The sequence below is a fragment of the Hemiscyllium ocellatum genome, chromosome 14, assembly GCF_020745735.1.
Source record: "Hemiscyllium ocellatum isolate sHemOce1 chromosome 14, sHemOce1.pat.X.cur, whole genome shotgun sequence".
NCBI classification, from domain to species: Eukaryota; Metazoa; Chordata; class Chondrichthyes; order Orectolobiformes; family Hemiscylliidae; genus Hemiscyllium; species Hemiscyllium ocellatum.
The window spans coordinates 61,095,687-61,110,557 of record NC_083414.1 but is presented as its reverse complement, the minus strand read 5'-3'; positions in this window follow the sequence as shown (position 1 = coordinate 61,110,557).

Below are 14,871 nucleotides of genomic sequence, written 5' to 3'. Positions count from 1 at the left end.
CTGTGTGCATGCATTGTATTTGATAGATGTTAATGTTTTAAACAGGCAGTATACATTCAGAAAGCGAACAATAGAACTTAGATGTGACAGGTAAAGTGAACGAAATAAGGCCAGAGTGTTTTGTGACCACCTGCTTTTAGAAACTGATATTAACAGGTAATTTTGGAAATACGAAATGACTGGGGCTACTAAATTGCTTCCATTGCACAGGACGATTTGTTTCGTACTGTAGACTCCCAGCATTTAGTTCAGACTCCCAGCTGCCCTGGTTGGGTTGAATTCAATGCTGAGCAGTTAGTCTGTGCAACACAGATCCTTTCTCTTTCGAGGATCTGTGGCATCTCAAGTCATTTGAAATGTTTCCTTTTTTTTTGACTTTTTCCTTGATCTCGGTCATGGTTTTGTAAGCTTTGTGGGATTTTAGAAAATCTTGTGGCTGGGATTTTATCTCTGGAAATGGGCTGAAAGGGGTGAGGGCTGGCAAAATAGGAGTGGAAGGCATTGGGAGAGATTTGTCAGCATTTTCGAGAGGAGGAAATGGCAATGGCTTGGCCAGCTGGGCAAGAAGTGGGCAGTCAATTGAAGTCATTAGCTGGCCAACCCAAGACCATTTTATGTCTTCAGCATTTTACTGTGCATGGGAACAACTTCCACTGTCTCCAGCAAAGAGACTGTTGGGTACGTCAAAGCAACCTCGCAGTAGCTTCCTGAAGGTGAGTGAAGGCATTCATTAATAATGCTGAATAGCTCACAAAGGGGGCACCAATGAAGACCATCCTGGCAATGGAGGCTTCACCACAGCACAGTGAAATGCGACACTAATTCTCAGGATGCTCTCTTTTCTTTCCTTGCCCCTCTCGGTGAAGTAGTTGATCTGCTTGCCCACTGAGCCAGGAGATTGGATAGACAGAATGCCTGTACTTAGAGGGCCAGTGGTCCTGGCAGCGGCATCTTCATGGTCCTCTGTAGTCCTGCCTTTTGTCCATGTCTGCTCAGCACTTGTATTTGGTTTTGTGATCACTATTGTAGGGCTGAAGGTATAAAAGTTTGAATGCACGTATGAATAGATTCAAGAATAGCTACTTCCCTATTCATATCAGATTTTTTAATGGACCTTTCAAATGTTAATTCTGCTTTTGCTCTCTCTCTGTCTCTCTCTCTCTCTCTCTTCACCTTCTCAGTGGCTAAAGTTAAAAATCACTCAACACCAAGTTATAATCCAACAGGATTCCAGATGAAGGGCTTAAGCCTGAAACATCGATTCTCCAGATCCTCCGATGCTGCCTGACCTGCTGCGCTTTTCCTCCACCTCACTCTTGACTCTGATCTCTGGCATCTGTAGTCCTCATTTTCTCCAGATTTACTTGGAAGCACGAGCTTTCAAAGCGCTGCTTCTTCTCTGTGGTGGTAACACTGTATTTTGCACTGCCTTCTGTTAGCCTGATATACTTCAAATTCCATCAGCTTCTTTTTTAATCTTCAAATTCCATCACTTTTTTTTAATAACGATGACATTGTATGTCAGTTAATAATAGTGATTGGTTCCTGTTCTTTCAGATGATAACCTTGAATTGCTATGAATGTAATTATAATTCCAGGGCATATTGATAAAGAAAACTGAATCTCTGCCCCTAAATTTCAAAACTCTGATTTGTAGGTTATTGTTACTGTTTTTTTTTATTAAGGGTATATATCAAAGGCAGATCAATGGATTTAAGGTACAGGTCAACATTGGTTGAACTGAATGACAGAACAAGTGGTTAGGAGCTCAATGTCTGCTGTTGCAATATTTCTGAGTTGATTTGTCCAAATCTATACCATATTTCCCACTGTTGGGTAACCGTACATATTCATCACTATGACATTGCAGACGTGCCTCTGTATGTGCCAGTGTTGCCCATAGCAACCCATGTTCCTGTGACATGATGTGACCCTGTTACACAACTGTCAGGATGTAGGTGCTGACATTGGGTATCCACAAAACTTCAAAGCTCAGAATTGTAAATGGTGTTGTGTTGCATGTGACAAATTAGGGTCCTTTGGCGAAGTGGTTAGTATAGTGTAGAATAAAACTGAGTCTAATGCCTATACTTACCCAAGTAGTTCATGGAAGCCTGCCTCCCTTCCTTACTCTATTCATGTTGAGTGGCTCCCCTACATCAATATATAACCAGTCCGCTCTCTAAAGGAGAGAAATCTATGGTCCTTCATGGACTATAGCTCCTCACATTACATGCTTCAGTGTGTCTCCACGAATATGACTGTCTTTCTATTCTCCACATGATTAATTGTTACTTTCTTAATGAAGAAACCTGGGATAAATATCCAAAGAAATACAAAGCAAACAAAAGGTATGAACTAACATTTTGGGGAGAAATGGTTCAATAGTACTGAAGAGAAGGCAGAAAGCATCTTTTCTGAATAAAAGAGGAGTGTGTTTTTCTTTTGTATTAAAGAATTTCATCATTGACTACTCTCTCAGAAGGAAGGATGAAATCTGTAAATCAGGGAGTGCTGAAAGGTTTAGAGTTGACATGTGATCTCCGAGGAAAGAGAGAGAATAAATGCTACTTTACATTCGGACTTTTCAGCTTGATTCACCATTCGGAATTAACTCTGCAACCTCTGAATCATTGGTCTGTAAATCAACATCTTTTGGAGGGATTTTGCTTGGGCTGCATGATTTTGCTAACTATTAACTTTCAAGATGCCTTTCAATTGCATTCTTGTTATGAAACACTTTGCTACTTCTACTCAACAGCTACAAACAAGCCTATAAATCTGGGACTGCATAAAGACTGAGTTGGGGATCTTCTGGTTATGTAAATTCTTCCTACTTACCCATGAGGAGGACTGAAAAGATGGTAAAGACAGAGGAAAAAACTGACAGCAAACTAGTGAGGAATGTGAAAAGAAATGAACTGCAGATACTGGAAATCTAAAACATAAACAAATAGCTGAAGAACCTCAGCAGATCTGGCAGCATCTGTGGCGAGAAAGCAAAGTTAACATTTCTGGTCCAGTGCCATTTTTCAGAATTCAACTTGAGAGGAATTTAAGAACTTTGTTAAATATATATAAAATGGAAGAGAAGTCAAAGTGAACATAGACCCCTCAGAAAATGAATCTGGGGAAGTGGTTATAGGGCACAAAACAGGTAGAGGATTTAAGCAGATGTTTTGCATCAGGCTTTACAGTGGAAGATACTTTGAACATCTCATTAATATTAAAGATGTGGGAGAAATTTAAGTATTATTATTAGAGAAGTTGTTTTAGTCAGAATAATGGGGCTAAAGGCAGATAAGTTCCCTGGTTCTAATGGCTTGAATCCTAGGCAACTAAAAGGGGTAGCTACAGAAATGGTGGATGCATTGGTTCTAATTTTCTAAACACCCTTAGATTCTGGAGAAGAGCTACATATCTGGAAAACTGCTAATTTGACACCCCTATTCAAAAAGTGAGGCAAGTAAAAAGTGGGTAATTGTAGGCCAATTAACCTGATACCTAGTGTTGGTAAAGTAGAATCCTTCTGTAGAAGGATTCCCTACAGCATGGAAACATGACATTCAGCCCAAAAGGTCCACACCAAGTCTCCAAACAGCATCCCACCCAGGCCCTATCTTATCCCTGTATCCCTGCAATTCCCATGGCTAACACGTTTAACCTATACATTCCTGGACACTACAGAGAAATTTTGCATGGCCAATCCACCTAACATGCACGTCTTTAGACTGGGTATTTAGGAATACTAGAGGAAACCCATGCTGACACAGAGAATATACAAACTCCACGCAGACAGTCGTTGAGGGTGAAATCCAAACTCATTCACTGGTGCTGTGAGGCAGCAAAGCTAACCACTGAGTCACTGGACACACTGGAATTGGAATTAATTATTACATCAAAATTGGAGGTGTAGTGGACAGCGAAGAAGGTTACCTCCGGTTACAATGGGATCTTGACCAGATGGGCCAATGGGCTGAAAAGTGGCAGATAGAGTTTAATTTAGACAAATGTGAGGTGCTATATTTTAGGAAAGCAAATCCTGGCAGGACTTCTACCCTTCATGGTAAGGTCCTAGGGTGTGTTGCTGAACAAAGAGACCTTGGAGTGCAGGTTCATAGCTCCTTGAAAGTGGAGTCGCAGGTAGATAGGATAGTGAAGAAGGCATTTGGTATGCTTTCCTCTATTGGTCAGCGTATTGAGTACAGGAGTTGGGAGGTCATGTTGTGGCTGTGCAGGGCATTGGTTAGACCACTGTTGGAATATTGTATGCAATTCTGGTCTTGTTCCTATTGGAAAGATGTTGTGAAACCTGAAAGGGTTCAGAAAAGATTTGCAAGGATGTTGCCAGGGTTGGAGGATTTGAGTTATGGGGAGAGGCTGAACAGGCTGGGGCTGTTTTCCCTGGAGTGTCAGAGGCTGAGGGGTGACCTTGTAGAGGTTTACAAAATTATAAGGGGCATGGATGGGATAAATAGACAAAGTCTTTTCCCTGTGGTAGGAGAGTCCAGAACTAGAGGGCATAGGTTTAGGGTGAGAGGGGAAAGATATAAAAGAGAACTAAGGGGTAACTTTTTCATTTAGAGGGTGGTATGTGTATGGAATGAGCTACCAGAGGAAGTGGTGGAGGCTGGTACAATTGTAGCATTTAAAAGGCATTTGGATGGGTATATGTATAAGAAGGGGTATTCCTGATGAAGAGCTTTTGCCCAAAACATTGATTTTACTGCTCCTTGGATGCTGCATGAACTGCTGTGCTTTTCCAGCACCACTCTAATCTAGACTCTGGTTTCCAGCATTGCAGTCATTGTTTTTACCTATGTGTATAGGAAGGGTTTGAAGGGATATGGCCGGGTGCTGGCAGGTGGGACTAGATTAGGTTGGGATATTTGGTCGGCATGGACAGGTTGGACCGAAGGGTCTGTTTCCATGCTGTACATTTTTATGATACTATGACTCGATAAAAAAACAATTGCAGCACACTTTGAAAAATCCTCCTGTAATCAAACATAGTTAGCATGGCTTCATAAAAAGGAAATCATATCTGACTAGTTTATTACTTTTTTGAGGAAGTATCAACCAGATTCTTCCAGAAGGAATTCAATAAGGTACCTCTCAAAACATTGTCATAAGATAAGAGCCCATGGTGTTGGAGGTAGGATTTTGGCATGGATAGAGAATTAGCTCATGGGCAGGAAACAGCAAGTGGGAGTTAAAGGTTCTTTTTCAGTTTGGTGACCTATTGGGGTCCTGCAGGGGACAGTGCTGGGACTGCAACTGTTGACACTATATATTAATGACTTGGAGGAAGGTAGTGACTGTTCTGTAGCCAAATTTACAGAAGACACATAAATAGGTGGAAGACCATTTGTGTGAGGAATACAAACTATTTTAGAGATATTGATAGGTTATTGGTAATTAAATGAGCAAGAAGTTTTATTTCAAAGGGTTACAGGGTGTAAGAGTAGGGAAGTCTTACTACAACTGCACAAGGTGCTGAAGAGACCACGTTTGGGGTACAGTGAGCAATTTTGCTCCCCTTATTGAAGGAAATACATAATTTCAATGGAGGCAGTTCAGAGAAGGTTCATCAGGATGATCCCTGGTGTGAAGGGATTGTCTTATCAGCAAAGGCTAAACAGGTTGGTATTCCACCCACTAGCATTTAGAAGAATGATCTCATTGAAACATATAGGATTCTTAAGGGGCTTGAAGTTAATTGCTGAGGAGATGTTTCTCTTCATGGGACACTCTAGAACCAGAGGATAGAATAAAGGGGCACCCATTTAAGACTGAGATGAGGAGGAAATTCTCCTCCTCAGAGTATTGAGAGTCTTTGGAATTCCTTACCATCAGAGAGTAGTTGGGGAGCAGTGTCCTTGTATATACATAGGGCTCAGATTCTTGATCAGTGGGGGATCATGGGTTATAGGGAAAGGACAGGAAAGTGGATGTGAGGAATGTCTGATCTACAGCGATTGTATTGAATGGCGGAGCAGGCTGAGAGGGCTGAGTGACCTACTTCTGTTGGTATTTCCTTTGGTCTTAGAAAATTGTAAAATTTTGATTTTTTTAACTCCATTTTACATTTTCCACATACGGTAGAAGTCTAGTTATCTATCTGAAAGCGAGAATTACATTTTATATAGCAGCTTCCAGAATATCCCAGAATACCTCAGTCAATGAAAAGCTTTAGTGTTTTAGTCATTGTCCTATAAGAAACATGGCAGGCCATTGAAGTTTGTGAGAGCTTGCTGCATATGTAATCATGGGCAGATTTGTTTTGATATTGGTTGAAAGCTACATTTTGCCTGGGATGCACAGCAAATTGTCATGTTATCTTTTGAAATAGTTGTGGGAGATAGTTACCTGAAAAGGTTTGTGGGGCTTGGTTTAAAGTCTCACACAGCAACTCAGAACTACCCTAGAGCATCACGTCATATAAGTAGGCTCCACCTTTTCAATGGTGTATCGTTGAGGTTGGGTATGATATTTGGATTTGATTTTCACTTGGGAGAATGTTATCCCAGAGGTTTGTATAGTCAAAGTAAGCTCTCACTTCTTTTTAAGAAGTGCAGGATGGTAGAAGCAAACAATTTTTTTTGTTTATAAGTTTCAAGAATCCACGTCCATTTGAAGGAATGGATTTGAGACAAATATGATTGCACCTCATTCCTGAAATTGCTTGTTAAATTCACCTGATAACTGCACAGAAATTTTGAGTGGAACCGTGTTTTTTAATTTTGCCTTTTCTCTAGTATTTTCTCCAGACTTGCAGTACTTACAGCATTTTGTGTATTAATTGGAAGGACTGCCGACCCAGTTTCAGTTGGAATGGATGCAAAGCAGTGATCATCTGTGCTAAGTCTCTTTCCTTTTCCTGCAGTTTACAGTTCAGCTCATTCAGTCTCTCTGCAAGGAACCTGACTGTGTGACAGTCACTTCATTCCTTAATTTGAGAAAAGTGACGATTTCTGGCATCAGATCTAAAAGTCTTTGCAGGATCTACCCTCGACTCAATCCCCACAAGTCAACATAGAATTGGATTGGATTGAATTTATTGTCACATGTACCGAGGCACAGTGAAAAGCTTTGCCTTGCGATCAATACAGGCAGATCACAGAGTTATAAGTAAATAATAGGTAAACAGCGACAAAAACAAAACAAAAACACAGGTAGAGGGGAATGCTAAGAGTTTGTGAGTCCATTCAGTATTCTAACAACAGTAGGGTAGGAACTGTTTCAAAACTGGCTGGTGGACTACAGGGCATAGGTTTAGGGTGCGAGGGTAAACATTTTAAAAGGGATGCAAGGGGCAACTTTTTTTACACAAAAGGTGGTGCGTGTATGAAACGAGCTGCCAGAGGAAGTGGTGCGAGCCAACAGATACAACCTCTGAAAGGCATCTGGATGGATATATGAATAGGAAAGGTTTAGAGGGATATGGGTCAAGTGCTGGCAAATGGAACTGGATTCGGTTGGGATAGCTGGTTGTCATGGATGAGTTGGACTGAAGGGTCTGTTTCTGCGCTGTACATCTCTATGACTCTATGAGTAGGCAACCTGGAGGTTGTCTAATTAGGATTTTGAAAACAAGTGGTGCTGAAAGGCTTTACCTCAAATCAAGTTTGCAATCTTAACTTTCTTTACATGTAAAGTGCAGAACTCTACTGACTAATGCTGGCTCACGGATTAAACCTTGGTCATTGCCAAAAGAAAGGAAAATCCCAGATGATGTCTGCAAAGTGCTACAAGGTCCCCGTTTGCACCAAGTATGGCTGATACACTCTTAGTTATGATGGAAAGCGGTTTCTTGATTGGAATATCTTCCTCAAGCATGTGCCTTTTTTGAACTTTGAAATATCCTCACTCATTGTTCTGTTTTAACGGGGCGAAAGGGTGAGACAATCCTTTTTAATCAGCTGGGCTAGGTCACTCATGTCAATAGATTTAATGAACTGTAATGGGAAGCATTCACAGTCCTTCAGGTCCTCCTGTAGTTGCTGAAAGATATCCTTATACAAAGATTCCACCCAGCTTGTTACTTTGGAAGCACCAAGCCATGTGCTCTGGATTGTTATGATTAGTTCCTCTATGTTCTTCAGCTGTTTATTCGAAGTGTCTACCATTACTTTACCATCTGCAAATGATTCCTTGAGCTTTTCCAGAAGATAGCAAATATGAAATGGTGCTTCAGTGCTGTTTTACTTCTTGCTGCTGGTGTAGGGGGAGAAAAAAACAGCTTCTGGGAATGTTGCAGTGTTTTTTTTAATACAGGGAGGACCACAGATACATTTGGATTTATTGTGCAGTGTCATTTCAAATTGAATATTCACTTTGTTATATTTTAGCGACATTTGGGGCAGCACTGTGGCCCAGTGGTTAGCACTGCTGTCTCATAGTACCAGTGACCCACCCTCTGGCAACTGTCTGTCTGGAGTTTGCACATTCTCCTTGTGTCTGTGTGGATTTCCTCTGGGTGCTCTGGTTTTCTTCCATAGTCCCAAGCTGTGCCGGTTAGAGTGGATTGGCCATACTAAATTGCCCATAGTGTCCAGGGATGTTCAGGCTAGATGGATTAGCCATGGGAGTGCAGGGTGACAGGGATGGGGTAGTGGGGGATGGGTCTGAACAGGCTGCTCTTTGGAGGGTCACTGTGGACTTGATGGGGTGAATGGCCAGTTTCCACACTGTAGGGATTCCATGATATCAAGCAAATGTGTTTTATCTTTTACAGTTGTGAGCAGAAATTCAGTTTTCCCACCCTGCTTGAAAGGTGTACATTTTTGGTGTCTTTTGGGATGGTCCAGATTCATGGATTATTATTACTGTTTCACCTTTGAAGCTTATAATGTTGCTCTGCTGCTGGTCACACTGCAGGTCAGCCTATGGAGCATCCAGAGTGTGGTTGCTGATGCTGCTACTGATTGTGGAGGCAGGGGAGGTCCCTTCTGTAGTTTGTAATTTGTTGATGGAAACCCTGCTCGGCTTGCCTCTCTCGAGTATTGGATGTCGGGCAACACTTTCATCCTGTTAGATAAGCTGCAGGCTTGCACAGGAGTGAGTTGCCTTTGCAAAGAGTTCTTTATGGGTATCATAGGCTGAATAGCCTCTTGATGTCTTTGATTCTAGTCCCCTCCACGCTGGCTTCACACATCAGTGCGGGTATAATTCTTAATTTACACGGATTGCTGCCACACAACTAACTCGACCCTGCAAGGACTGTCCATCTGAACCAAACTGAAACACAGCGCTACAAACTGGCAAAGCCTGTGAAGTGCACGCATTTTTCTCTAACTGTATGGTCTCCAGAGGCGCAAATCATTCAGCAATAATCCACATTATGGCAAGAGGGGAATGCGGAAGGACAGTGTAATCTACAGGCCGAGAATGTTATACCTGACTTCTAGAAGGGAATTGACTGAGTCTTGCAGAGCATGTACTTGATAAGTAAAATGTATTAACATTCATTATTATTGGGAATAGGCTATTCACTCCCTTTTTTGGTTTGAGATTTTTTATTCACTCCCTTTTTTGGTTCGAGATTTTTACTAAGTTGTCTCATTGTCTGCTCCCTGGATCAGAATTGGTGTGTGTGTGTGTGTGTGTGTGTGTGTAAGTAAAATACCTGGTTTGGTAATGGGTATTTTCAAGAGCCCAAGTGAAAACATTGTTGGTTTAGTTTAGCACTCTTCAATAATGTGTAAAGTTGTAGTCTGTCAGCAAATTATTTTGCAGGATCATCCAGGATTCCTAGACCATGGTGCTCTAGAACACCACGTCTATGTCCAAGTGCAAGTGTTCCTGGCAAGGTGGAGACTTGACTTCCATTCCATTGCTCTTTGCACAGTCCTCCTCTTCCATTTAAAGATTCAAGGAAATGGTTACTGTTCAATTTGCAGTGCATAAGACATTAGACTCTCAGTCATAAAGATCATCCAAAATGTCTGCACCACAATATAGCTACATAAGAATTTTGTATAGACAAGTCAAGCTAAACCTCACATCTCGTATGCACAACAGGAGACCATTTATCCTTTAAAATAAAAGATACTCAGGGTTATTAAGGTACGTGAGGAAAGGGACTTGCATTGACACTGGTGTAAACTCACAGGACTTTGTTAAAAGTTTAAGGCAAATTTAGTGATTTCATCAGAAGTGTGCCTTTAACAGCATTTGAAGTACAGTATATTGTCTTGTGGCAAAATGGCATTGCTCTCTAGATGTGCACACTAGATGGCAGCAGTGCACTAGGACTTTTACAAAATGTTGTTATAGAATCAAAATCCCTGCAGTGCAGGCTGTTCAGCCCATCAAGTCTGCGCCAACCATCTGACCCCATCTCTCACGTATGGTTTTTACCATGTGTAACCTGCTTAACCTACACATCCCCGAACACTATGGCCAATTTAGCCTGGCCAATTTAGCCTGGCCAATTCACCTGACATATACATCTTTGGACTGTGGGAGGAAACCAGAGCACCCAGAGGAAGCACACGCAGACACAGGAAGAATGTGCAAACTCCACACAGACAGTCGCCTATGACTGGAATTGAACCCGGGTCTCTGGCGCTGTGAGGAAATTGACTTTGTAAACCTGAATTTGTGCACAAGATTCAAGGAATGAATCAAGTAGCTGATTGGACAATGCTTTGGGGCATGGTTCACTTCAGTTAAAATTCTATCAACTGATTAATAATTAGATTTAATAACACAATTGTTTTAGCCTCAATTTAGATTTGAGCCTTAATTTTTTTTAAGCTGAGTGCGAGGTGCATTCAGTTATTAATTTGAGGGCTCTTTATCATGACGTCTATTGTTTCCTTGCCATATCCTACCAAAACTATTAATTACCCATCCTGCCTCTGGGGGCACCACTACTATCTGATTTCCCAGTCTCATCTGACCTTGCGCCATTCCCAGCAGAACTTGCCACTCTTATAGATATCCCACAATTAACCAACATCCTGTGTCTGCATGATCTTCAAAAGCCTGTTGTGTACCTGGAGAAACATTTCAGATTGGAGTTGCCCCTTGCATGGGTGCCGTGGATGTGGTAGGTGAGTATCTGTGCCCACCTCCCATGAAACCTCAGGCTCTATCACACAGTTGCCTGAAAAATCTTTCCCACTTGCCCTATCCCCTGTTGTGCATGCTCTCTGCACTTCCTATTTACTCACTTGTTCAAGGCAATTCCTACCTGCACCAATAGTAGTAGCTGTGCCACCCACATTCCTGCCTCCCCCTCATTTCAGGAGGACAACAGCCCGCAATAGGACAGAAAGGGGCACAGTGGCTTGTAGCTGTCTGGCTTTTGGCTTCTGATTCTGTCTGACCATGTCCAAGCCCCTGGTTTGCTGTTTGAGATCGACTCTCCAAGTACCTTGACTAAGGCTACTCTCCTCAAGTTGACAGAGACATGGTAACAATCATGACCAGCTTCCCATGCTCTAAATGACATGGTGAAATGGAAGTAATATATGAGCCTGTGGCTCTGGTGCAGAGGGATAAGTGCACATTGGCAGAATGAGGCAATACAAGGATGCTGTGAGCAACCAAGTAGACTCTGTGAGTGAGCGCTACGACAACAAGTGACGCAGCCTGCTCTGAGTCCTGAGCTGGGTGTGTCCCCCTGAAAGCACTGTACTCTTATTGCAATATAGTTACTGCTGCAAGTAGGGTGGCACGGTGGCTCAGTTGTTAGCAACTGCTGCCTCTCAGCATCAGGGACCCAGGTTTGATTCCCATTTCAGGCGACTGTCTGTTTGGAGTTTGCACATTCCTCCCGTATCTGCATGGGTTTCCTCCAGGTCCTCCGATTTCCTGTCACAATCCAAAGATGTGCAGGTCAGGTGAATTGACCATGCTAAATTGCCCATAGTGTGAGGTGCATTAGTCAGGGTAAGTGTGGAGTGGGTCTGGATGGGTTGCTCTTCGGAGGGTCGGTGTGGATTTGTTGGGGGCCTGTTTCCATTCTGTAGGGAATCTAACTAATTCTATAAGTGGAGGCCAACACTTTGTGCCATCGTCCAAGCACATGAAGTGCATGAAGGTGAGTACTTGTGCAGCATGCCTAGAGATTTTGGACATCGAGTGCCAACATGAAAGGTCCTTTTGGCACAAGCAGTGTGCTGAATTTGCCAGGTACCTGCTCTGATTTCCATGTCATGTTGTCTCCAATTTTGGCTTGCTTGACAAGTTTAGGAAGACAGAAAGTTGAATGTTGGTGAGATGAGTTAGGCCATTACCAAGGCACTTAGCAATCAGTAGTCCCCTTCAATTAGCAACCTATCCAGTGAGAATTTCCCTGCACGTTGTTTGTCAAAAGCATAAAACATGGAGCGAGATAGAGTCATTGAGATGTACAGCATGGAAACAGACCCTTCAGTCCAACCTGTCCATGCCGACCAGATATCCCAACCCAATCTAGTCCCACCTGCCAGCACCTGGCCCATATCCCTCAAATCCTTCCTATTCATATATCCATCCAAATGCCTCTTAAATGTTGCAATTGTACCAGCTTCCACCACTTCTCTGGCAGCTCATTCTATACACGTACCACCCTCTGTGTGAAAAAGTTGCCCCTTAGGTCTCTTTTATATCTTTCCTCTCTCACCCTAAACCTATTCCCTCTAGTTCTAGACTTCCTGACCCCAGGGAAAAGACTTTGCCTATTTACCCTATCCATGCCCCTCATAATTTTGTAAACCTCTATAAGTTCACACCTCAGCCCCTGACCCTCCAGGGAAAACAGCCCCAGCCTGTTCAGCCTCTCCCTGTAGCTCAAATCCTCCAACCCTGACAACATCCTTGTAAATCTTTTCTGAACCCTTTCAAGTTTCACAACATCTTTCCGATAGGAAGGAGACCAGAGTTGCATGCAATATTCCAACAGTGGCCTAACCAATATCCTGTACAGCCGCAACATTATCTCTCAACTCCTGTACTCAATACTCTGGCCAATAAAGGAAAGCATACCAAATGCCTTCTTCACTATCCTGCGACTCCACTTTCAAGGTGCTATGAACCTGCACTCCAAGGTCTCTTTGTTCAGCAACACTCCCTAGGACCTTACCATAGTGTAGAAGTCCTGCTCAGATTTGCTTTCCCAAAATGCAGCACCTCGCATTTACTTGAATTAAACTCCATCTGCCACTTCTCAGCCCATTGGCTCATCTGGTCCAGATCCTGTTGTAATCTGAGGTAAACCCCTTCGCTGTCCACTACACCTTCAATTTTGGTGTTATCTGCAAACTTACTAACTGTACCTCTTATGCTCGCATCCAAATCATTTATGTAAATGACAAAAAGTAGACGACCCAGCACCGATACTTATAGCACTCCACTGGTCACAGGCCTCCAGTCTGAAAAACAACCCTCCACCACCCCCCTCTGTCTTCTACCTTTGAGCCAGTTCTGTATCCAAATGGCTAGTTCTCTCTATATTCCATGAGATCTAACCTTGCTAATCAGTGTCCCATGGGGAACCTTGCCAAACGCCTTACTGTAGTCCATATAGATCACATCTACCACTCTGCCTTCATAAATCTTCTTTGTTACTTCTTCAAAAAACTCAATCAAGTTTGTGAGACATGATTTCCCATGCACAATGATTTCCCATGTTGACTATCCCGAATCAGTCCTTGCCTTACCAAATACATGTGCATCCTGTCCCTCAGGATTCCCTCCAACAAATTGCCCACCACTGAGGTCAGGCTCACTGGTCTATAGTTCCCTGGCTTTTCCTTACCACTCTTCTTAAACAGTGGCACCACGTTAGCCAACCTCCAGTCTTCCAGCACCTCACCTGTGACTATCGATGATACAAGTATCTCAGCAAGAGGCCCAGCAATCACTTCTCTAGCTTCCCACAGAGTTCTCGGGTACACCTGATCAGGTCCTGCGGACTTATCCACCTTTTACCTGTTTCAAAATGCTGTTGACATCAAAGTAGGCTTCTTGTCTAACTTTCCACTTCCTACTGAATTGCCTTGGGTCAGAGTGCTCACATTGATCCTGCTGCTGATGCTGTTGGTTATAGTGTGGCCTTTGCTATTTGCTTTGTCATAGAATCATATTAACACTCTGTGTACATATTGAGATCTTGGTCCAGAGTAACTCTAGTCTATCGATCCCCTCATGTACAATGTTCTTGAGGCTGTTTGTTTCTCTATTTCTAAGTGAAGCTCTTCAACTTCTTATTTACTACAATACCCTCTTTATTGGTATATAAATAGGTTTCCAAATACTGCGCTCTCTCATAGTGTCTAAAGCATCACATTCATGAACTCATTTTCGACTGTTGCTTTCTCTTACTGGTGAAATACTGCCTGAGTGGTGTTATAAATGTCAGTAAGTTTTGATTCTTGCTCCAAGAGTATCTGTCAGAATCCACTGTTGCCAGCTAATTCTGTGAAAAAACATGCTCTGCCAATTTCCTCAATCCATTGTTGATGGATGAAATGGGATGAATTTTCCTCTTCACTGTTTCAAAGAGCGACCCTGACACCATCTTAGTTCTGCGCTTTGTTTTGGGATCAGTTGTCTAGCACCATTTCTGTCACTGGTCATATGACACTTGTTTCAATCATACTGTCTAACTGAGATTTGACCTTTCCCCATAAGAGGATGAGGAGATTTCAAAAACTTACAAGCTGAGGTAGCTTTCACACCATCATGCAGAGCGATACATATATGCTTCACCTCAACAATGAGATTCTGATTTCTGTTTGTGAGTCAGTTTTGGGGTACCTTGCCCTTGAACATGAAGATTTGTAACTCTTGATTTTTGGAGTTTTATGTTTGCAGGTCTAACTCTTTCAATTTATCCATGGCATGCTGTCTGATATTGAAACAACATCTGCTTCTGTG